We start from the raw sequence: 24,853 nt of genomic DNA, 5'->3' as shown, positions 1-24,853 counted from the left end.
TGGTTCTTTCACCCACCCACTCCCTAAGAATAGCCTGTTTAGCTAACATGAGGACTGTAATTATAAAAGTGTTGTATTTATGTGTCTGGTCTCTAGGCGTCAGAAAAATCACATACTGTGATGAGAGGGATAGATTTTGCTTGGTTAGTTTGCCCAGCCAAAACGAAATCTTCTGCCAAAACTTCTGCACCTTTGGGCACCCCCACATCAGATGAATCCAATCAGGGGAATCCCGGCTACCTTTACTGCATAAATCACGTGCCCCTCGAACCCATTTTGCACGCATGCCAGGGGTAATATAAGCTTGGTGCAAAAACTTTAGGTGCGATTCTCTCAGTTTTGCAGAAATAGTACCCTGAATTGCCCTCTCAAAGTAATCAGCGTTGTGTCCACCTCTAAGTCTTCAAAATGAGACCATTTCGATACGATCCCACGCAAAGTGGAGTCCTCAAAATGGCGATACAACAGATTGTATGTGTGTGAGAGTCTGTAAGGTCCCAATTTTGCCAAGGCACAAAGTCTGTCTATATTGGAAGGTTCCTTAGACAACAGTCCCCCTGAAATTAGTGTAGAGATGTAATGTCTGCATTGGAAGTACGCAAACCTGTAGGTGCTCGGGAGGTCGTAACTCACCCGCAAGTCTTGAAAAGGTAATATCTCAAAGGTCAAGGGATGCAGTAGTTGATAAAGTCTGGTGAGTTTTGATTCTTGCCATGTCTGAAATGCCTGTGTAGTGTATCCAGGAAGGAAGTTGAGGTTACCCTGTATTGAGAGATATTTACTAGTAGATTTCTGCAATCCCCAGAGTCTAGAAATCTTGGCCCAGGCTCTCAAGGGGTCCCTAAATAAGACATGGTTTTGTACAAACATGGGTAACGATTTAAGATCCGCATGAGGCAAGAAAGCCAGGTGTAGCGATTTGATGAAGTAAAGGCTGTGACACACTGCAAGCGGAGCGACGCGCAGCGTGTACATGCAGCTGTGTGCGCTCAGTGTGTCCTGCCTTTTCATCTCTGAGCACTCTGCTGCGTCAGGTCGCGTAGCTGAGCGCTCAGAGATGAAATATCTGAACTTCAGAAGTGATGCGACGCGGAGCAAAGCAGCTGCTTTGCCTCGCGTCGCTCCGCTTGCAGTGTGTCACAGCCTTTAGACTCTAGATCAGGGACGGTGTAAAAGTCATTCCCTACCAGCCAATCCAGTATAAACCTAGAAAGGGCTGCCCAATTATACCACATGATATTGGGAAGACGGAGCCCACCCCTACCTACCAGCATTGACAGAGGAGTCTTGCCTATCCTGTGTTTCTTACCCTGCCAAATAAAATTACCAATGGAAGTCTGCAAGGAGGCGATGTCTTGCTGGGTGAGAAGAAGGGGCAACATTTGCAAGGGATAAAGAAGCTTAGGCAGAGCGACCATCTTGAAAAGATGCACCCTTCCCGAAAGAGAAAGGGGGAGCTTCACCCAACTCAGCAACATTTGTTTAATATCACTTACAATCTCACTAAGATTAAGAGAATATAATTTATGAGGATTAACATGTATGCGAATGCCCAAGTATTTAAAGCAGCCTTCAGTGATTGTGAGACCAGTACCTGCCAGATTTGTGTTACAAGAGTTCTGTAACCATGTGACTTCAGATTTGTCGATATTAATCTTGTATCCTGAAAACTTGCCAAAATCCTCAATAATATCCAAAAGAGGGTACAAATTGGTACCAGGGTTACCTACAAAGAGCAACTGATCGTCAGCATATAAAGAAAGATGCTGCCGTCGGCCATGTATGTTTAGACCTGCACAGTGCTGTCTAATGTAGGATGCTAGGGGCTCAATGGCCAGATCAAAGAGGAGAGGAGAAAGGGGGCACCCCTGTCTCGTACCTCTCTGCAGCGTGAAAGAGGGAGAAAGCCCCCCATTTATTATGAGAGATGCCTTGCGGGCCGTGTATAATTGCTGTAAGAAGTTAGAAAAGTTACCCCGGATACCAAAGTGAGATAATGAAGTGTGTAGATGGTCCCACTCAATCCGATCAAACGCCTTTTCAGCATCAAGCGCTAAAAGGCAAGCATCTGGCAGCTGAGAGGGGGATTGTGCATGTGCGTTGTACCAATAATGGGCCACCACACCAAGAGTCTTCCTAATATTTAACACTGATGACCTTCCTTTTACGAAGCCAGTTTGGTTGGCATGGACTATGTGTGGTGAAACCGTCGCCAACCTATCCGCCAAAATCTTCATCAGAAGTTTATAATCTCCATTTAACAATGAAATGGGGCGATAAGAGGAGGTAAGAGTCGGATCCCTATCGGGTTTCAATAGAAGACAAATGTTGGCTTCAGAAAATCTGTCATTCATTTGCTCAGTGCCTGCCAAATACGCAGAGTACAGGGAAGATAGGACAGGGGCCAGCTCCTCATCTAATAACCTAAAATATTCCGCGGGCAGCCCGTCAGGGCCCGCCGCTTTGCCCAACTTGCTCTGCCGAATGGCCTTAAGAACCTCCTGAGGGTGTATCTTGGTGTTCAAGAGGGAGGTCTGGTCCTCCGTAAGAGTGGGGAGTTGTACTGCGTCTCAAAAATGGTGCTTTGCTTCTGAATGAATTAGTTGTTTAGAATATAGGGAGGTATAATAGTCTACAAATTCGGCCATGATTTCCTTAGAGTCAGCAGTTATGGTACCCCTGGATTTAATAGCTAGAATCTGGGACTTAGGCTTATAAGAGTGATTTGGCGAGTAACCTGCCAGCCTTATTACCATGCTGATAATAACGCCCCTGCCTGTGAATATTGACTTTGTCTTGTTGAGTGAGGTATGTATCCCTAGTCTGCTTAAGGTCATAGTACGTTTTCCTAGTCAGCAACGTAGGGGTAGATAGATAGTTATTGTAGGCCTCAGTGAGCTGAGAAAGAAGAGCCCCATCCACCCTCTTAAGCCTCTCATCACCGCTTTGGAGGCATGCCAAAATAAATCTGGAGTTCTTAAGTGGGAAGCATTGTCTGACGCGTAGTGTGTCCAGGAGGCCTTTAAATGGCGACGGAACTCAATATTGTTATAAAGGTGAAGAGGGAATCTCCAATTATTATTTGGAGGCTTAGGAAGCTGAGGCTGAAGGATCAGAGTGACTGGGGCGTGGTCTGAAATAGTAACTTGACCTATACTTGTGAAAGAAATCTGTAGCGTGATACTTGGTGCAGTCAAAAAATAGTCAATACGCGACATGGTATGGTGCGTTTTAGAAAGGCAAGTGAAATCTCTCTCAACAGGGTTTCTAGCTCTCCACACATCTACCAGGTTCAAAGTTTCTTTAAAGGAGCCTACAAGGGATACCTCACGTTTATATCTAGACATACTTATCTTCAAGGCTTTTGAGACAGAAGGGTCCTTAAACCTATCCAGCGGGAGAGCCTGGGCCAAGCTGAAATCACCCCCCATAATTATAGGAGCGTTATATGTGGCCAATGTGGCTAGAAGGTTCGTCCAAAAGTCAGGGTCGTATTCATTAGGGCCATAAACATTGCAAAGGGTGTATGTGGAAGTGTCAATCTGGATTAAGGCAATTATAAATCTCACCTTCTTGTCTATCTCTACCTTAGAAAAAACAGCTGCTAAGCCTTTGCGCACTAGGACTGCAACCCCCCTCTTCCTACCCTCCGTGGGGGAGCTTATAACTTGTCCGACCCAACGTATTTTTAACTTCTCATGTTCCTCAGCTGTCAGTTTCGTCTCTTGGAGCAAAGCTATGTCAGCCCGTAATGAGTCTAAGTGGTGAAGAATCATGCTCCTCTTTGCCGGGGATGTGATGCCCCATACATTCCAAGCAATGACTTTAATGGGAGGTAACATATCTAAAGCTTATAGTGGTAATAAACATGCAGCCCGTCAGGGAAACCCATCTAGGTGTTAAATTAAATGCAAGTTGTGCAGGGGTATCACGTCTGAAATTTATAGTGGTGAAAAACATGCGGCTCGATAAGGGAGCCCATCCAGCTGCTACAATGAATGCAATGGGTAAAGGCTGTGTATTTTGACTTAAGTTTGTATGATGACAGTGTTGAGCTGTCGTTAGTTGGCGGTGTGGCGGAGGAGGGGGAGCCAGAGGCCCCCAGGCATCGATTCCACAGCAGCTGCAGAGAAAGCAAGAACACATAGTAGCATTAGTATTATGCTGAGGCCGAAGTTTTCCAACCACAGCTGTATAAACAGTGCAAGACATATTCAACATTGCAAAATGTAAAATAACCTCAAGAGGCTCAGCATAGGGCAGGACAATGGGGTCAGATATACAATGATTACATTTTCTGTATTGGGACCAACAATTACCAATCACGATTGCATTTATATTGAAAAACATACTCAACATTTCAAGGTATGGCTTTACCTCAAGGGATGCAGCACAGGGCAGAGGGAAGGGAACAGACATACAATGGCCAGACAAGGGTTGAAGTGGGAGATTACATAGCATACACTCAGAATCAACACCTCCGAAACAAAGTAACCCTGCAACACCAACGGCAGTGGACAACAGGAGACGGAAGGCAGACAGGGGATCGCCGTCCAAAGGTGCTAAATGCAGGTCAAGGGCCAAGCATGCAGGAAAGGGAGGGGGAAACCTAGGATGAACAGGGACTCCACCAGTAGCATACCTTTCTGAACCATGATTCATGTGACGTGGGGGGTATTGCATAGCCTTAATAAAGTGGGGTATGTAGGAGCTGGGACTAGAGCAAACATTGAGAGTATTAGGAAAACAAACCATATGAACAACTATACTTATTATGAAACCTATGTCGCCTACGCGGGCCGGAGAGGAGGCACTGTAACACCTGCAAACGCCATTGAGGTAAGAGAGTATTTCCAACAGAGGCAAGTACCCAAAAGCAGAAGGGGACTCAGCATCCCAGTGCTCCCTCCCTGAGCCCCACAGGCGCACACACCAACTGAGAACTATCAACCACAACCAGGTTCTCTGCAAGAGGAAGACCAAGCATATTATGAGATACATTTTATGTAAAAACTGAGAACATTAATTCTTGTTAGTCTTATCAGCCATTATCCTGCCTTCGCTCTGTGGACAGAAAAGCTTGCGCTGCTGCAGGCGAATGGAAAGTTTTTGGACCTGAAAGGGTCTGGATCTTCAGGGTAGCTGGAAACATAAGAGCAAATCTGCGCCCTTGTTCATGCAAGGTGGAACAGAGTGAGGCAAAGTCTTTGCGTCTTTTAGTGACTTCCACCGAGAAGTCTTGAAATAACAAGAGGCGGTGATCTTCATAAGTGACTTCTTTAGCTGTTCTATATTCTCTGAGAATGGCTAGCTTGTCCTTGAAATTTAAACACTTAAAGATTACTTGACGTGGTTTTTCCCTGGAGTTGTCCAAATATCTGTTAGGGCCAATGCGGTGTGATCTTTCGATATCCAATGGGAGGCAATCCGGAGGCATACCTAGGAGCTTTGGAAGGGTTGAGGCGACAAAGTTCAATAGATCTTTATCCTTGATGGATTCAGGAACACCCACAATTTGCAGGTTATTTCGTCTACTGCGGTTTTCTAAATCTTCTACTTTATCCATTAGCTGTTGATTTCGTTTCAGCAAGTGCTTCAATGAAATTTCTGATTCTTGCTGCCTATCCTCAACCCCTGAGATTCTCTGTTCTGCAGCAGACATACGTGTAGAAAAAAGCCTCACCTCACTGGTTAAAGTATTCAACACCAGCCTGCAAACTGTCCATCTTTGGTAAGAAAAATGCTTTAAGCTCTTGCAAGAGTGAGGAGTGATCACCTGGTGAATTATTTTCAATATCTGCAAGTGAGGTGTTTGACTGTGATTCAATAAGGATTTTGTGCCTCTTTTCCTGATTTTTTGATCTTTGACTCATGGTGCTACTTGAAGGCGAAGGCAGCCTGTGAAAATACTCGTCCACTTTCATAGAACAAATTATACAAGAGGACTAAGATTGCTGGAACGTTGTGCATATACCACGAAGTGGCACTGAAATTCTGTGAGATGCAGCAGCCCCTCAGGTTGTGAGAAAGCAAGATGAGTAAGAAACAAACAATTAAGCTGCATTTACCACAAAAGTATTCCTCCTGCCCAACAGGCTCCTCTCCCCTCCTGTCTCACACCAGAAATGTTAGTCCCAAGTGCAATAAGATAAGTTCACTGAGGTAGTTATGAAACAGTAAAGTGCATCACCTGTCTGGCAAATTATTCATTCAGAAGTTATAGGCCTCAAGTACAACCACAGGATCACAAAAGACAGATGTAAAAATTTAGCTATACCAGCTATGCAGTAGGAAAAATGTTTTGCCCCGCTCTGAAGATATAGACCATAGATATAGTCCTGAAAAAATGTAGCTATACCAGCTATGCAATGGGGTAAAGTGTTCTGTTTGTCAAGCCCCTGTGCGTTCAGAAGTTGCTGGGTTTGTTCACAGCTCCAGCGCTGCAGCTCTCTATCCCAGGCCCCCAGTTATTTACCAACTTGAGTCCTGATGTAAGTTTTTTAAGGTAAAGTGAAGCAGGCCGGTTTACTTAGGTGCAGTCTGTTACCATCGGTATTGATTTTAAAGTGAGTTAATCAGTTAGCCTGCAATGTCCCTTTAGGGTGCGTGTTACCTGAGTACCGCTTGTTATTGTCCCCTCTTCAGCCGTCGCAAAGATAGATAGTCCGGCTTGACCGGTAACATGTAGCGTTGCTGGTGTACTCCTTAGCCTGTATGGTTTTGCAGCTCCGTCAGGGCTGAGATGGATATGGAGATGGGGAGGGATCCTCCAAGATGGCGCCCGCAAGGTCCGTTAGGTTCGCAGCGTGGCGCAGATATAAATGCCTTCCGAGGCAAGGGCAATTTCCGGCCCTTCACGATCTTGTCCTGGCCGTTTGGGGTCTTATTACAGCTACCCAACAAGGCGGTAACGTGGGTTAAGGCAGCCGGCAGCAGAAAATAGGATATATTTAGAGTTGAATTGCGGAGCTCTTCTCTCCTGCTGCCAGCTGCTAGCTCCGCCCACCGGAAGTCGGGGGAGACTATTTTATAGTACACTGTCCCTTTAAATATTTTTTTTTAATTTCTATGGTTCAATTTTCCATTTAGCAGATACCACTCTTTGACCAAAACATAAAAGAACGGTATATTGGTTGAAAAATGTTGTGCTTTTATTTTATTTTTTCCATTAACCTTAAAGGTGGGTGGAAAATGTAAATTCATATTTTCTTATGCAGAAAAATTGGTTCTATTTATCTTTTAACCCCTTAAGGACCGACAACGTACCCCGTACGTCCTCAAAAAAAATACAGTTAACGACCAAGGATGTACAGCGTATGCCGTCGGTCTTGGAAAGCGGTGGAAGCGATCCTGATCGCTTCCAGACGCTTTCCTGTTATTGCAGTGATGCTTCGATATCGAGGCATCCTGGAATAACCTTGCTTACCCCTCCGATGCAGAGAGCGCCACTCTGTGGCCCTCTCTGGACTGGACATCTATGGCCACAACCGTTGGTGGGAGAAAGGGAAGAGGGGATGCATATAAAAATTATCTAAGGGATCTGGGAGGGGGTGGGGAAGCTACACTACAGAGAAGAAAAAAAAAATCTATTTCTCTTGTAAGGTGTATCCAGTCCACGGGTTCATACATTACTTGTGGGATATTCTCCTTCCCAACAGGAAGTTGCAAGAGGACACCCACAGCAGAGCTATCTATATAGCTCCTCCCCTAACTGCCACCCCCAGTCATTCTCTTGCAACTCTCGACAAGAAAGGAAGTATCAAGAGATATGTGGTGACTTAGTGTAGTTTTACCTTCAATCAAGAGTTTGTTATTTTTTAAACGGTACCGGCATTGTACTGTTTTACTCTCAGGCAGAAATTAGAAGAAGAATTCTGCCTGGAGGTTTGATGATCTTAGCGGTTTGTAACTAAGGTCCATTGCTGTTCTCACATATAACTGATGAATATGGGAAAACTTCAGTTGGGGGAACGGTCTGCAGATTACCTGCTTTGAGTTATGTTCAGTATTTTTATTTCTAGAGAGATGAATAAGTTCTAGAAAATTCTGACAGAGCCTTGTGTATTTGAGGTAAGCCTGATGCAGTGATTTAACAGCGACTGGGATCATGCTTACAAAACAGGGTAATACTCATGTTAATATTTATATTACTTAGTGACAAAACGTTTACATGATTTCATAAATAGGACGTTTTTTCTCTGAGGGAGATAAGTCTTTATTTGGGGCCTAGTTTCCACATGGCTAATCAGATACTCCTAGGAGTATTTTCTTAAGGCCCCTCTGACATCCAGTACATGGTGGGAGGGGCCTATTTTAGCGCTCTAACTGCGCAGTTTTAATTCAGACTGAGACATCCAGCTTCCCTAGAGGAGTCCTCTGGCATCTGAGGACCATTTCAAAGGGGTTATTTCTGCACAAAATCATATTTGAGGGCAGGTAGGAGCCTCAGCAGAGCTGTGGCAAGGTGCTCAATTGACTTTTAACGTTTTTTAACGTTTTTCAATCCGGTTTGGGGCCTAAGGGGTTAATCATCCATTTGCATGTGGGTGCAGTGCTGCTTTAGTCCCTTACTCACACTGTAAAAATTTCAAAGACTTTGCTGTATTTTTACACTGTTTTGCAGTTTAAGTGCTAGTTTTTTTCTCTTAAAGGCACAGTAACGTTTTTGTTTAATTGCTGTTTCACCTTTATTAAAGTGTTTTCCAAGCTTGCTTGTCTCATTACTAGTCTGTTAAACATGTCTGACATAGAGGAAACTCCTTGTTCAATATGTTTGGAAGCCATGGTGGAACCCCCTCTTAGAATATGTACCAAATGTACTGACATTTCTATAAACTATAAAGACCATATTATGGCGCTTAAAGATTTATCTCCAGGGGATTCTCTGACTGAAAAGAGGGAGATTATGCCATCTAACTCTCCCCATGTGTCAGAACCTATAACTCCCGCTCAAGTGACGCCAAGTACATCTAGCGCGTCTAATTCTTTTACCTTACAGGACATGGCGGCAGTTAGGAATGCTACCCTCTCAGAGGTATTCTCCAAACTGCCAGGGCTACATGGAAAGCGAGACAGCTCTGGGGTTAGAACTAATACAGAGCTTTCTGACGCTTTAATGCCTGTATCCGATATACCCTCACAATACTCAGAAGCCGAGGCAGGTGAGCTTCTATCTGTGGGTGACATTTCAGACTCAATGAAGGCGTTACTTCAGTCTGATTCTGAAATGACAGCATTCAAATTTAAGCTTGAACACCTCCGCTTATTGCTTAGGGAGGTTTTAGCGACTCTGGATGACTGTGACCCCATTGTGGTTCCAGAGAAATTGTGTAAAATGGAAAAATACTTTGCAGTGCCTGTTTACACTGATGTTTTTCCAGTCCCTAAGAGGTTTTCGGAAATTATTACTAAGGAATGGGATAGACCAGGTGTGCCGTTCTCTCCCCCTCCTGCTTTCAAAAAGATGTTTCCCATAGATGCCACCATACGGGACTCGTGGCAAACTGTTCCTAAGGTGGAGGGAGCAGTCTCTACCCTAGCTAAGCGTACAACTATCCCCGTCTAGGACAGTTGTGCTTTCCTAGATCCTATGGATAAAAAATTGGAGGGTCTCCTTAAGAAAATTTTTATATATCAAGGTTTTATTCTCCAGCCTCTTGCATGCATTGCCCCAGTTACTGCTGCAGCGGCTTTTTGGGTTGAGTCTCTTGAGGAGGCTCTACAGGTGGAGACCCCGTTAGACGATATTCTAGACAGGATTAAAGTTCTTAAGTTAGCTAATTCCTTTATTTCTGGCGCCATTTTTCATTTAGCCAAGCTAACGGCTAAGAATTCAGGTTTTGCCATTTTGGCGCGTAGGGCGCTATGGCTTAAGTCCTGGTCAGCAGACGTTACTTCAAAGTCTAAGCTTCTTAACATCCCCTTCAAGGGACAGACCCTATTCGGGCCCGGTCTGAAGGAGATCATTTCTGATATTACTGGAGGAAAAGGTCACGCCCTTCCTCAGGATAGGTCCAATAAGTTAAGGACCAAACAGAATAATTTTCGTTCCTTTCGAAACTTCAAGAGTGGCGCAGCTTCAGTTTCCTCTAATGCAAAACAAGAGGGAAATTTCGCCCAGTCCAAGCCAGTCTGGAGACCTAACCAGGCTTGGAACAAGGGGAAGCAGGCCAAGAAACCTGCGGCTGCCTCTAAGACAGCATGAAGGAGTAGCCCCCGATCCGGGACCGGATCTAGTGGGGGGCAGACTTTCTCTCTTCGCCCAGGCTTGGGCAAGAGACGTCCAGGATCCCTGGGCATTAGAGATTGTTTCCCAGGGTTATCTTCTGGACTTCAAAGCTTCATCTCCAAAGGGATATTTCATCTCTCACAATTATCTGTAAACCAGATAAAGAGAGAGGCATTCTTACGTTGTGTTCAAGACCTACTGGTTATGGGAGTGATCCACCCAGTTCCAAGGGAGGAACAGGGGCAGGGCTTCTATTCAAATCTGTTTATAGTTCCCAAAAAAGAGGGAACTTTCAGACCAATCTTGGATCTCAAGATCCTAAACAAATTTCAAGATGGAGACTATCTGAACCATCCTCCCTATGATCCAGGAGGGTCAATATATGACTACCGTGGACTTAAAGGATGCTTATCTCCACATTCCGATTCACAGAGATCATCATCAGTTCCTCTGGTTCGCCTTCTTAGACAGGCATTACCAGTTTGTGGCTCTTCCCTTCGGGTTTGCCACGGCACCAAGAATCTTTATGAAGGTTCTTGGGTCCCTACTCGCGGTTCTATGGCCATGGGGCATAGTGGTGGCTCCTTACCTAGACGACATTCTGATACAGGCGTCAGCTTTTCAAATTGCCAAGTCCCATACGGACATTGTTCTGGCCTTTCTGAGGTCTCACGGGTGGAAGGTGAACGAAGAAAAGAGTTCTCTCTCCCCTCTCACAAGAGTTTCCTTCCTAGGAACACTGATAGATTCAGTAGAAATTAAATTTTTTCTGACAGAGGTCAGGTTATCAAAGCTTCTAACTTCCTGCCGTGCTCTTCATTCCACTTCTCGGCCGTCAGTGGCTCAGTGTATGGAAGTAATCGGCCTAATGGTAGCAGCAATGGACATATTTCCGTTTGCCCGCCTACATCTCAGACCACTGCAACTTTGCATGCTCAATCAGTGGAATGGGGATTACACAGATTTGTCCCCTCTGCTAAATCTGGATCAAGAGACCAGGGATTCTCTTCTCTGGTGGTTATCTTGGGTCCATCTGTCCAGGGGAATGAGTTTCCGCAGGACAGAGTGGACTATAGTGATGACAGATGCCAGCCTTCTGGGCTGGGGCGCAGTCTGGAACTCCCTGAAGGCTCAGGGTTTGTGGACTCAGGAGGAAGCCCTCCTTCCGATAAACATTCTGGAACTGAGAGCGATATTTAATGCTCTTCAGGCTTGGCCTCAACTAGCTGCGGTCAGGTTCATCAGATTTCAGTCGGACAATATCACTACTGTAGCCTATATCAACCATCAGGGGGGAACAAGAAGCCCCCTAGCAATGTTGGAGGTTTCAAAGATAATTCTATGGGCAGAGGTTCACTCTTGCCATCTCTCAGCTATCCATATCCCAGGAGTAGAGAACTGGGAGGCGGATTTTCTAATTCGGCAGACTTTTCATCCGGGGGAGTGGGAGCTCCATCCGGAGGTATTTGCCCAGCTGATTCAACTATGGGGCAAACCAGAACTGGATCTGATGGCGTCTTGTCAGATCGCCAAGCTTCCTTGTTACGGGTCCAGGTCAAGGGATCCCCAGGCAGCGCTGATAGATGCTTTAGCAGTGCCCTGGTCCTTCAGCCTGGCTTATGTGTTCCCACCATTTCCTCTACTCCCTCGTCTGATTGCCAAGATCAAGCAGGAGAGAGCTTCGGTGATTTTGATAGCACCTGCGTGGCCAGGACTTGGTATGCAGATCTGGTGGACATGTCATCCCTTCCACCATGGACTCTGCCGCTGAGGCAGGACCTTCTACTCCAAGGTCCATTCAAAGATCCAAATATAATTTCTCTACGGCTGACTGCTTGGAGATTGAATGCTTGATTTTATCAAAACGTGGTTTCTCCGAGTCGGTCATTGATACCTTAATTCAGGCTCGAAAGCCTTTCACCAGGAAAATCTATCATAAGATATGATGTAAATATCTTTATTGGTGTGAATCCAAGGGTTACTCATGGAGTAAAGTCAGGATTCCTAGGATATTATCCTTTCTCCAAGAAGGATTGGAGAAGGGATTGTCAGCTAGTTCCTTAAAGGGACAGATTTCTGCTCTGTCTATTCTTCTGCACAAGCGTCTGGCAGATGTTCCAGACGTTCAGGCGTTTTGTCAGGCTTTAGTTAGAATCAAGCCTGTGTTTAAACCTGTTGCTCCGCCATGGAGTTTAAATTTAGTTCTTAAAGTTCTTCAAGGGGTTCCGTTTGAACCTCTGCATTCCATAGATATCAAGCTGTTATCTTGGAAAGTTCGGTTTCTCTTGTTAAGTGTAGTCAGTCCACGGGTCATCCATTACTTATGGGATTATATCTCCTCCCCAACAGGAAGTTGCAAGAGGATCACCCAAACAGAGCTGCTATATAGCTCCTCCCCTCACATGTCATATCCAGTCATTCTCTTGCAACCTAACTAAAGATAGGTCGTTGTGAGAGGTCTGTGGTGTTTTTAAACTTAGTTTATTTCTTCAATCAAAAGTTTGTTATTTTAAATGGCACCGGAGTGTGCTTTTTGTTTCTCAGGCAGCATTAGAAGAAGAATCTGCCTGCGTTTTCTATGATCTTAGCAGACGTAACTAAGATCCACTGGCTGTTCTCGCACATTCTGAGGAGTGAGGTAACTTCAGAAAAGGGGAATAGCATGCAGGGCCCCCCTGCAAACGAGGTATGTGCAGTAAATTATTTTTCTAACAAATGGAATTGTCTGAGAAAATACTGCTGATACCAATGTAATGTAAGTTCAGCCTTAAATGCAGTGGTAGCGACTGGTATTAGGCTGATGAGTGTGTGTACACTGAAGTATTTTTCTAGGGAATGGAATTTGACTCAGAAAATACTATTAATACTGAAGTAATGTATGAGCCTTAACTGCAGTAAAAGCGACTGGTAGCAGGCTTATTAATAACACTTCATAACTTTTAAAATGTATGTTCAAAACGTTTACTGGCATGTTAATCATTTTTTGTGAGGTACTTGGTGATAAAACTTATTGGGGCATGATTTTTACCACATGGCTAACTTTTGTTTCTGCATAGAAACAGTTAACTGTGCTTCCCCACTGTTGTAATATGAGTGGGAGGGGCCTTTTTTAGCGCTTTTTTGCGCAGTAAAAATTCAGTCACAATCTTCCTACTCCATCCTCCATGATCCAGGACGTCTCTAGAGAGCTCAGGGGTCTTCAAAATTCATTTTGAGGGAGGTAATCAGTCACAGCAGACCTGTGACAGTGTGTTTGACTGTGATAAAAACGTTAATTATTAAATTGTTATCCGTTTTTGGGTATTAAGGGGTTAATCATCCATTTGCTGGTGGGTGCAATCCTTTGCTAACTTAATACATTTACTGTGAAAATTTGGTTGCTATAACTAATTTGGTTCATTGTTATTTCAACTGTGACAGCTTTTTGTGCTTCTTAAAGGCACAGTAGCGTTTTTTATATTGCTTGTAAATTTATTTGAAAAGTATTTTCCAAGCTTGCTAGTCTCATTGCTAGTCTGTTTAAACATGTCTGACACACATGAATCTGTTTGTTCACTATGTATGAAGGCCAATGTGGAGCCCCATAGAAAGTTGTGTACTAAATGCATTGATGTAACTTTAAATAAAAGTCAGTCTTTACATGTAAAGAAATTATCACCAGACAACGAGGGGGAAGTTATGCCGACTAACTCTCCTCACGTGTCAGTACCTTCGCCTCCCGCTCAGGAGGTGCGTGATTTTGTGGTGCCAAGTACATCAGGGAGGCCCTTACAAATCACTTTGCAAGACATGGCTACTGTTATGACAGAAGTATTATCTAAATTGCCAGAATTAAGAGGCAAGCGTGATAGCTCTGGGTTAAGGACAGAGCGCGCTGATGATGTGAGAGCCATGTCCGATACTGCGTCACAATTTGCAGAACATGAAGACGGAGAGCTTCATTCTGTGGGTGACGGATCTGATCCAGGGAGACTGGATTCAGAGATTTTAAATTTAAGCTTGAGAACCTCCGCATATTGCTAGGGGAGGTATTAGCGGCTCTGAATGATTGTAACACGGTTGCAATTCCAGAAAAATAATGTAGGTTGGATAGATACTATGCGGTACCGGTGTGTACTGACGTGTTTCCTATACCTAAAAGGCTTACAGAGATTATTAGCAAGGAGTGGGATAGACCCGGTGTGCCTTTTTCCCCTCCTCCCATATTTAGGAAAATGTTTCCTATAGACGCCACCACGTGAGACTTATGGCAGACGGTCCCTAAGGTGGAGGGAGCAGTTTCTACTTTAGCTAAGCGTACCACTATCCCGGTGGAGGATAGTTGTGCCTTTTCAGATCCAATGGATAAAAAATTAGGAGGTTACCTTAAGAAAATGTTTGTTCAACAAGGTTTTATCTTACAGCCCCTTGCATGCATGTCACCTGTTACTGCTGCGGTGGCATTCTGGTTTGAGTCTCTGGAAGAGGCCATTCGCACAGCTCCATTGGATGAAATTATGAACAAGCTTAAAGCACTTAAGCTAGCTAACGCATTTGTTTCTGATGCCGTCGTACATTTAACCAAACTTACGGCTAAGAACTCTGGATTCGCCATCCAAGCGCGCAGAGCGCTATGGCTTAAATCCTGGTCAGCTGACGTGACTTCTAAATCTAAATTGCTTAATATTCCTTTCAAAGAGCAGACCTTATTCGGGCCCGGCTTGAAAGAAATTATCGCTGACATTACGGGAGGTAAGGGCCATGCTCTGCCTCAGGACAGGGCCAAATCAAAGGCCAAACAGTCTAATTTTCGTGCCTTTCGTAACCTCAAGGCAGGAGCAGCATCAACTTCCTCTGCTCCAAAACAGGAAGGAGCTGTTGCTCGTTACAGACAGGGCTGGAAAACTAACCAGTCCTGGAACAAGGGCATGCAGGCCAGAAAACCTGCTGCTGCCCCTAAGACAGCATGAAGAGAGGGCCCCCTATCCGGAAACGGATCTAGTGGGGGGCAGACTTTCTCTCTTCGCCCAGGCTTGGGCAAGAGATGTCCAGGATCCCTGGGCATTGGAGATCATATCTCAGGGATATCTTCTGGACTTCAAAGCTTCTCCTCCACAAGGGAGATTTCATCTTTCAAGGTTATCAGCAAACCAAATAAAGAAAGAGGCGTTTCTACGCTGTGTACAAGACCTCTTACTAATGGGGGTGATCCACCCAGTTCCGCGGACAGAACACGGGCAAGGATTCTATTCAAATCTGTTTGTGGTTCCCAAGAAAGAGGGAACCTTCAGACCAATCTTGGACTTAAAAATCCTAAACAAATTCCTAAGAGTTCCATCATTCAAAATGGAAACTATTCGAACCATCCTACCCATGATCCAAGAGGGTCAGTACATGACCACTGTGGACTTAAAGGATGCCTACCTTCACATACCGATTCACAAGGATCATTATCGGTACCTAAGATTTGCCTTCCTAGACAGGCATTACCAGTTTGTAGCTCTTCCCTTCGGGTTAGCTACGGCTCCAAGAATCTTTACAAAGGTTCTGGGCTCACTTCTGGCGGTACTAAGACCTCGAGGCATAGCGGTGGCTCCGTACCTAGACGACATTCTGATACAAGCGTCAAGTTTTCAAACTGCCAAGTCTCATACAGAGATAGTTCTGGCATTTCTGAGGTCGCATGGGTGGAAGGTGAACGTGGAAAAGAGTTCTCTATTACCACTCACAAGGGTTCCCTTCCTAGGGACTCATAGATTCTGTAGAGATGAAAATTTACCTGACGGAGGCCAGGTTATCAAAACTTCTAAATGCTTGCTGTGCCCTTCATTCCATTCCACACCCGTCAGTAGCTCAGTGCATGGAAGTAATCGGCTTAATGGTAGCGGCAATGGACATAGTACCATTTGCGCGCCTGCATCTCAGACCGCTGCAATTGTGCATGCTAAGTCAGTGGAATGGGGATTACTCAGATTTGTCCCCTCTACTAACTCTGGATCAAGAGACCAGAGATTCTCTTCTATGGTGGCTTTCTCTGCCCCACCTGTCCAAGGGGATGACCTTTCGCAGGCCAGATTGGACGATTGTAACAACAGACGCCAGCCTTCTAGGTTGGGGCGCAGTCTGGAATTCCCTGAAGGCTCAGGGATCATGGAATAAATATTCTGGAGTTAAGAGCAATATTCAATGCTCTTCTAGCTTGGCCTCAGTTAGCAACTCTGAGGTTCATCAGATTTCAGTCGGACAACATCACGACTGTGGCTTACATCAATCATCAAGGGGGAACCAGGAGTTCCCTAGCGATGTTGGAAGTCTCAAAGATAATTCGCTGGGCAGAGTCTCACTCTTGCCACCTGTCAGCGATCTACATCCCAGGCGTGGAGAACTGGGAGGCGGATTTTCTAAGTCGCCAGACTTTTCATCCGGGGGAGTGGGAACTTCATCCGGAGGTCTTCGCTCAACTGATTCATCATTGGGGCAAACCAGATCTGGATCTCATAGCAGCTCTGTTTGGGTGATCCTCTTGCAACTTCCTGTTGGGGAGGAGATATAATCCCATAAGTAATGGATGACCCGTGGACTGACTACACTACAAGAGAAATACATTTTTCAGGTAAGCATAAATTATGTTTCTCCTGTTAAGTGTAGTCAGTCCACGGGTCATCCATTACTTATGGGATTATAACTCCTCCCTAACAGGAAGTGCAAGAGGATCACCCAAGCAGAGCTGCTATATAGCTCCTCCCCTCTACGTCATACCCAGTCATTCTCTTGCACCTAACTAATAGATAGGATGTGTGAGAGGACTGTGGTTATTAAACTTAGTTTTTATTTCTTCAATCAAAAGTTTGTTATTTTAAACGGCACCGGAGTGTGTTGTTTTTTCTCAGGCAGTATTAGAAGAAGAATCTACCTGAGTTTGTGTATGATCTTAGCGGACGTAACTAAGATCCATTTGCTGTTCTCGGCCATTCTGAGGAGCGAGGTAACTTCAGAACAGGGGACAGCGGGCAGGGTTCACCTGCAAAGAGGTATGTTGCAGTATATTATTTTCTAAGGAATGGAATTGACTGAGAAAATACTGCTAATACCGATATAATGTAAGTACAGCCTTAAATGCAGTAGTAGCAACTGGTATCAGGCTGTTATGTATGTATGTTGGCACTGAAGTATTTCTGGGGAATGGCACTTCACTAAGAAAATACTGTATACATATAACTTATAGCCTTTCTGCAGTGAAAGCGACTAGCAACAGGCTTTTTAATAACATTTCATATATTTATATTTAAAACGTTTACTGGCTTGTTAATCGTTTTAGCTCTGAGGTACTTGGTGAAAAATTTTTGGGCATTATTTTCCACTTGGCTGTCGTTTGTTTTGAATAAAATCAGTTTACTGAGCTTCCCCACTGTTGTATTCTGAGTGGGAGGGGCCTATTTTGGCGCTTTACTACGCAGTAGAAATTCAGTCACAAGTCTTCCTTGTTCTCCCTGCATGATCCAGGATGTCTCTACAGAGATCAGGGGTCTCCAAAACTAGTTTGAGGGAGGTAATCACTCACAGCAGACCTGTGAGACTGTGCTTTGACTGTGATAAAAACGTATATATTTTATTTGTTATCCGTTTTTTTGGTATTAAGGGGTTAATCATCCATTTGCTAGTGGGTGCAATCCTTTGCTAAATTAATGCATTTACTGTAAAAATTTGGTTTCTATAACTAATCCGGTTTATTTCAACTGTGACAGTTTTGTGTGCTTCTTAAAGGCACAGTAACGTTTTTTATATTGCTTGAAAATTTATTTGAAAAGTATTTCCCAAGCTTGCTAGGCTAATTGCTAGTTTGTTTAAACATGTCTGACACAGAGGAATCTCTTTGTGCAATATGTTCAAAGGCCAATGTGGAGCCCAATAGAAATTTGTGTACTAATTGCATTGATGCTACTTTAAATAAAAGCCAATCTGTACATGTCAAGAAAATTTCACCAGACAACGAGGGGAAAGTTATGCCGACTAACTCTCCTCACGTGTCAGTACCTGCATCTCCCGTTCAGGAGGTGCGTGATATTGTGGCGCCAAGTACATCAGGGCGGCCATTACAAATCACTTTACAAGACATGGCTAATGTTATGACTGAAGTTTTATCTAAATTGCCAGAACTTAGAGGTAAACGCGACCACTCTGGGGTGAGAACAGAGTACGCTGATAATGTTAGAGCCATGTCTGATACTGCGTCACAATTGGCAGAGCATGAAGACGGAGAGCTTCATTCTGTGGGTGACGGATCTGATCCAAATAAACTGGACTCAGACATTTCAAATTTTAAATTTAAGCTTGAGAACCTCCGTGTATTATTAGGGGAGGTATTAGCGGCTCTGAATGATTGTAACACGGTTGCAATCCCAGAGAAATTATGTAGGCTGGATAGATACTATGCGGTACCGGCGTGTACTGACGTTTTTCCTATACCTAAGAGGCTTACAGAGATTATTACCAAGGAGTGGGATAGGCCCGGTGTACCCTTTTCCCCCCCTCCTATATTTAGAAAAATGTTTCCAATAGACGCCACCACACGGGACTTATGGCAGACGGTCCCTAAGGTGGAGGGAGCAGTTTCTACTCTGGCTAAGCGTACCACTATCCCGGTGGAGGATAGCTGTGCCTTTTCAGATCCAATGGATAAAAAGTTAGAGGGTTACCTTAAGAAAATGTTTACTCAACAAGGTTTTATATTACAACCCCTCGCATGCATTGCGCCTGTCACGGCTGCGGCGGCATTCTCGTTTGAATCTCTAGAAGAGACCATTAGCTCAGTTCCATTGGATGAAATTATAGACAAGCTTAGAGTCCTTAAGCTAGCTAATTCATTTATTTCTGATGCCATAGTACATCTAACTAAGCTTACGGCTAAGAATTCCGGATTCGCCATTCAGGCGCGCAGAGCGCTGTGGCTAAAATCCTGGTCAGCCGATGTGACTTCTAAATCTAAATTGCTTAACATACCTTTCAAAGGGCAGACATTATTCGGGCCCGGTTTGAAAGAAATTATCGCTGACATTACTGGAGGTAAGGGCCATGCCCTACCTCAAGACAGAGCCCTAGACAGTCTAATTTTCGTGCCTTTCGTAACTTCAAGGCAGGAGCAGCATCAACTTCCTCCGCTCCAAAACAGGAAGGAACTGTTGCTCGCTACAGACAGGGCTGGAAACCTAACCAGACCTGGAACAAGGGCAAGCAGGCCAGAAAGCCTGCTGCTGCCCCTAAGACAGCATGAAGTGAGGGCCCCCAATCCGGAAACAGATCTAGTAGGGGGCAGACTTTCTCTCTTCGCCCAGGCTTGGGCAAGAGATGTCCAGGATCCCTGGGCGTTAGAGATCATATCTCAGGGATATCTTCTGGACTTCAAAGCTTCTCCTCCAAAAGGGAGATTTCATCTTTCAAGGTTGTCAACAAACCAGATAAAGAAAGAGGCGTTTCTACGCTGTGTACAAGATCTTTTACTAATGGGAGTGATCCACCCGGTTCCGCGGTCGGAACACGGACAAGGGTTTTACTCAAATCTGTTTGTGGTTCCCAAGAAGGAAGGAACCTTCAGACCAATCTTGGATTTAAAGATCCTAAACAAATTCCTAAGAGTTCCATCGTTCAAAATGGAAACTATTCGGACAATCTTACCCATGATCCAAAAGGGTCAGTACATGACCACAGTGGATTTAAAGGATGCCTACCTTCACATACCGATTCACAAAGATCATTACCGGTACCTAAGGTTTGCCTTCCTAGACAGGCATTACCAGTTGTAGCTCTTCCCTTCGGGTTAGCTACTGCTCCAAGAAACTTTACAAAGGTTCTGGGTTCTCTTCTGCCGGTACTAAGACCGCGAGGAATATCGGTAGCTCCGTACCTAGACGACATTCTTATACAAGCGTCAAGTTTCCAAACTGCCAAGTCTCATACAGAGTTTGTACTGGCATTTCTAAGGTCACATGGGTGGAAAGTGAACGAAGAAAAGAGTTCTCTATTGCCACTCACAAGAGTTCCCTTCTTAGGGACTCTTATAGATTCTGTAGAAATGAAAATTTACCTGACAGAAGACAGGTTAACAAAACTTCTAAATGCTTGCCGTGTCCTTCATTCCATTCCACACCCGTCAGTGGCTCAATGCATGGAGGTAATCGGCTTAATGGTAGCGGCAATGGACATAGTACCCTTTGCACGCCTGCATCTCAGACCACTGCAATTGTGCATGCTAAGTCAGTGGAATGGGGATTACTCAGATTTGTCCCCTATGCTGAATCTGGATCAAGAGACCAGAAATTCTCTTCTATGGTGGCTCTCTCTGCCACATCTGTCCAAGGGGATGCCCTTCAGCAGGCCAGATTGGACGATTGTAATAACAGACGCCAGCCTGATAGGTTGGGGCGCTGTCTGGAATTCCCTGAAGACTCAGGGATCATGGACTCAGGAGGAGAGTCTCCTTCCCATAAATATTCTGGAATTAAGAGCAGTTTTCAATGCCCTTCTGGCTTGGCCTCAGTTAGCAACTCTGAGGTTCATCAGGTTTCAGTCGGACAACATCACGACTGGCTTACATCAACCATCAGGGAGGGACAAGGAGTTCCCTAGCGATGATGGAAGTCTCAAAGATAATTCACTGGGCAGAGTCTCACTCTTGCCACCTATCAGCGATCCACATCCCAGGCGTGGAGAACTGGGAAGCGGATTTTCTAAGTCGCCAGACTTTTCATCCGGGGGAGTGGGAACTTCATCCGGAGGTCTTTGCCCAAATACTTCGGCGTTGGGGCAAACCAGATCTGGATCTCATGGCGTCTCGCCAGAACGCCAAACTTCCTTGTTACGGATCCAGGTCCAGAGACCCGGGAGCAGTTCTGATAGATGCTCTGACAGCACCTTGGGCCTTCAACATGGCTTATGTGTTTCCACCCTTCCCGATGCTTCCTCGATTGATTGCCAGGATTAAACAGGAGAGAGCATCGGTGATTCTAATAGCGCCTGCGTGGCCACGCAGGACCTGGTATGCAGACCTAGTGGACATGTCGTTCTGTCCACCATGGTCTCTACCTCTGAGACAGGACCTTCTGGTGCAGGGTCCTTTCAAACATCCAAATCTAATTTCTCTGAGGCTGACTGCATGGAGATTGAATGCTTGATTCTATCAAAGCGTGGATTCTCGGAGTCAGTGATTGATACCTTAATACAGGCTAGGAAGCCTGTTACCAGGAAAATTTAACATAAAATATGGCGCAAATACTTGCATTGGTGCGAATCCAAGAGTTACTCATGGAGTAAGGTTAGGATTCCTAGGATATTGTCTTTTCTACAAGAAGGTTTAGAAAAGGGTTTATCCACTAGTTCGTTAAAGGGACAGATCTCAGCTTTGTCCATCCTTTTACACAAACGTCTGTCAGAAGTTCCAGACGTTCAGGCTTTTTGTCAGGCTTTGGCCAGGATTAAGCCTGTGTTTAAAACTGTTGCTCCGCCATGGAGCTTAAACTTAGTTCTTAACGTTTTACAGGGTGTTCCGTTTGAACCCCTTCATTCCATTGATATCAAGCTGTTATCTTGGAAAGTTCTGTTTTTAATGGCTATTTCCTCGGCTCGAAGAGTCTCTGAGTTATCGGCCTTACATTGTGATTCCCCTTATCTGATTTTCCATTCAGACAAGGTAGTTCTGCGTACTAAACCTGGGTTCTTACCTAAGGTAGTCACTAACAGGAATATCAATCAAGAGATTGTTGTTCCATCATTGTGCCCTAACCCTTCCTCAAAGAAGGAACGACTTCTGCACAATCTGGACGTTGTCCGTGCCCTGAAATTTTATTTGCAGGCAACTAAAGATTTTCGACAAACTTCTTCCCTGTTTGTCGTTTATTCTGGACAGAGGAGAGGTCAAAAGGCTTCGGCTACCTCTCTCTCCTTCTGGCTTCGTAGCATAATACGTTTAGCCTATGAGACTGCTGGACAGCAGCCTCCTGAAAGAATTACAGCTCATTCTACCAGAGCTGTGGCTTCCACTTGGGCCTTTAAGAATGAGGCCTCTGTTGAACAGATTTGCAAGGCTGTGACTTGGTCTTCACTTCACACTTTTTCCAAATTTTACAAATTTGACACTTTTGCTTCTTCGGAGGCTGTTTTTGGGAGAAAGGTTCTTCAGGCAGTGGTTCCTTCCGTGTAAAGAGCCTGCCTGTCCCTCCCGTCATCCGTGTACTTTTAGCTTTGGTATTGGTATCCCATAAGTAATGGATGACCCGTGGACTGACTACACTTAACAGGAGAAAACAAAATTTATGCTTACCTGATAAATTCCTTTCTCCTGTAGTGTAGTCAGTCCACGGCCCGCCCTGTTTTTTATGGCAGGTCTAAATTTTAAATTATACTCCAGTCACCACTGCACCCTATAGTTTCTCCTTTCTCGTTTGGTTTTCGGTCGAATGACTGGGTATGACGTAGAGGGGAGGAGCTATATAGCAGCTCTGCTTGGGTGATCCTCTTGCACTTCCTGTTAGGGAGGAGTTATAATCCCATAAGTAATGGATGACCCGTGGACTGACTACACTACAGGAGAAAGGAATTTATCAGGTAAGCATAAATTTTGTTTTTTTGGTATCTATCTCTTCGGCTCGAAGAGTTTCAGAGTTATCTGCCTTACAGTGTGATTCCCCTTATCTGATCTTCCATGCAGATCAGGTAGTTTTGCGTACCAAACCTGGTTTTCTTCCTAAGGTGGTATCTAATAAGAATATCAATCAGGAGATTGTTGTTCCGTCACTGTGTCCTAATTCTTCTTCAAAGAAGGAACATCTATTACACAATCTTGACGTGGTTCGTGCTTTAAAGTTTTATTTACAAGCTACTAAGGATTTTCGTCAAACATCTGCATTGTTTGTTGTCTACTCTGGACAGAGGAGAGGCCAAAAGGCTTCGGCATCTTCTCTTTCTTTTTGGCTGAGAAGCATAATCCGTTTAGCTTATAAGACTGCTGGCCAGCAGCCTCCTGAAAGAATTACAGCTCATTCCACTAGAGCGGTAGCTTCCACATGGGCTTTTAAAAATGAGGCCTCTGTTGAACAGATTTGTAAGGCGGCGACTTGGTCTTCGCTTCATACTTTTTCTAAATTCTACAAATTTGATACTTTTGCTTCCTCAGAGGCTATTTTTGGGAGAAAGGTCTTGCAGGCAGTGGTGCCTTCCGTTTAAGTTCCTGCCTTGTCCCTCCCTTCATCCGTGTCCTAAAGCGTTGGTATTGGTATCCCACAAGTAATGGATGAACCCGTGGACTGGATACACCTTACAAGAGAAAACAAAATTTATGCTTACCTGATAAATTTCTTTCTCTTGTGGTGTATCCAGTCCACGGCCCGCCCTGTCACTTTAAGGCAGGTGTTTTTTATTTTTAAACTACAGTCACCACTGCACCCTATAGTTTCTCATTTTTTCTTGCTTGTCTTCGGTCGAATGACTGGGGGTGGCAGTTAGGGGAGGAGCTATATAGACAGCTCTGCTGTGGGTGTCCTCTTGCAACTTCCTGTTGGGAAGGAGAATATCCCACAAGTAATGGATGAACCCGTGGATTGGATACACCACAAGAGAAAGAAATTTATCAGGTAAGCATAAATTTTGTTTTTATTGTAAACTGGGTACTGGCAGACAGCTGCTAGTACCCAAGATGGCTCCCAATAAGGTAGAGGGGAAGCGTTAGAGAGCTGTTTGGGGGGGGGGGATCAGGGAGGTTGGGGGCTAAGGGGGGGATCCTACACAGCAGCATATGTAAATATGCTAAAAAAAAAATTTAGATACCTTTTATTTTAGTACTGGCAGACTTTCTACCAGTACTTAAGATGGCAGGGAAAATTGTGGGCTGGGGGAGGGAAGATAACTATTTGGGAGGGATCAGGGGGTGTGTTGTGTCAGGTGGGAGGCTGATCTCTACACTAAAGCTAAAATTAACCCTGTAAGTTCCCTACAAGCTACCTAATGAACCCCTTCACTGCTAGACATAATACACGTGTGATGCACAGCGGCATTTAGCGGCGTCCTAATTACCAAAAAGCGACGCCAAAGCCATATACAGTATGTCTGTTATTTGAACAAAGGGGATACCAGAGAAGCATTTACAACCATTTGTTTCATAATTGCACAAGCTGTTTGTAAATAATTTCAGTGAGAAACCTAAAGTTTGTGAAAAACTTTGTGAAAAAGTGAAAAAAATTTTTTATTTGATCGCATTTGGCGGTGAAATGGTGGCATGAAATATACCAAAATTGGCTTAGATCAATACTTTGGGATGACTTCTAAAAAAATATATATACATGTCAAGGAATATTCAGGGATTCCCGAAAGATATCAGCGTTCCAATGTAACTAGCGCTAATTTTGAAAAAAAGTGGTTTGGAAATAGCAAAGTGCTACTTATGTATTTATTGCCCTATAACTTGCAAAAAAAAGCAAAGAACATGTAAACATTTGGTATTTCTAAACTCAGGACAAAATTTAGAAACTATTTAGCATGGGTGTTTGTTTTTTTTTGGTGCTTGTAGATGTGTAACACAGATTTTGGGGGTCAAAGTTAGAAAAATTTTGTTTTTTTTTCATTTTTTTTTTTCTCATTTTATAATTTTTTTTATAGTAA

General features: G+C 44.3%; 1 protein-coding gene across 4 annotated transcripts in view; it reads left to right on the top strand.

Annotated features, from left to right (window-relative positions):
- CHD2 (chromodomain helicase DNA binding protein 2) overlaps positions 1-24,853 on the top strand; it is a 1,035,232-nt gene that overhangs the window by 666,316 nt on the left and 344,063 nt on the right. The window lies entirely within an intron of this gene.

This window comes from Bombina bombina, chromosome 6 (assembly GCF_027579735.1).
Source record: "Bombina bombina isolate aBomBom1 chromosome 6, aBomBom1.pri, whole genome shotgun sequence".
Classification (NCBI taxonomy): Eukaryota; Metazoa; Chordata; class Amphibia; order Anura; family Bombinatoridae; genus Bombina; species Bombina bombina.
Note: the sequence above shows the minus strand (reverse complement) of the source record. Positions and strands in the feature narration are given on the sequence as shown.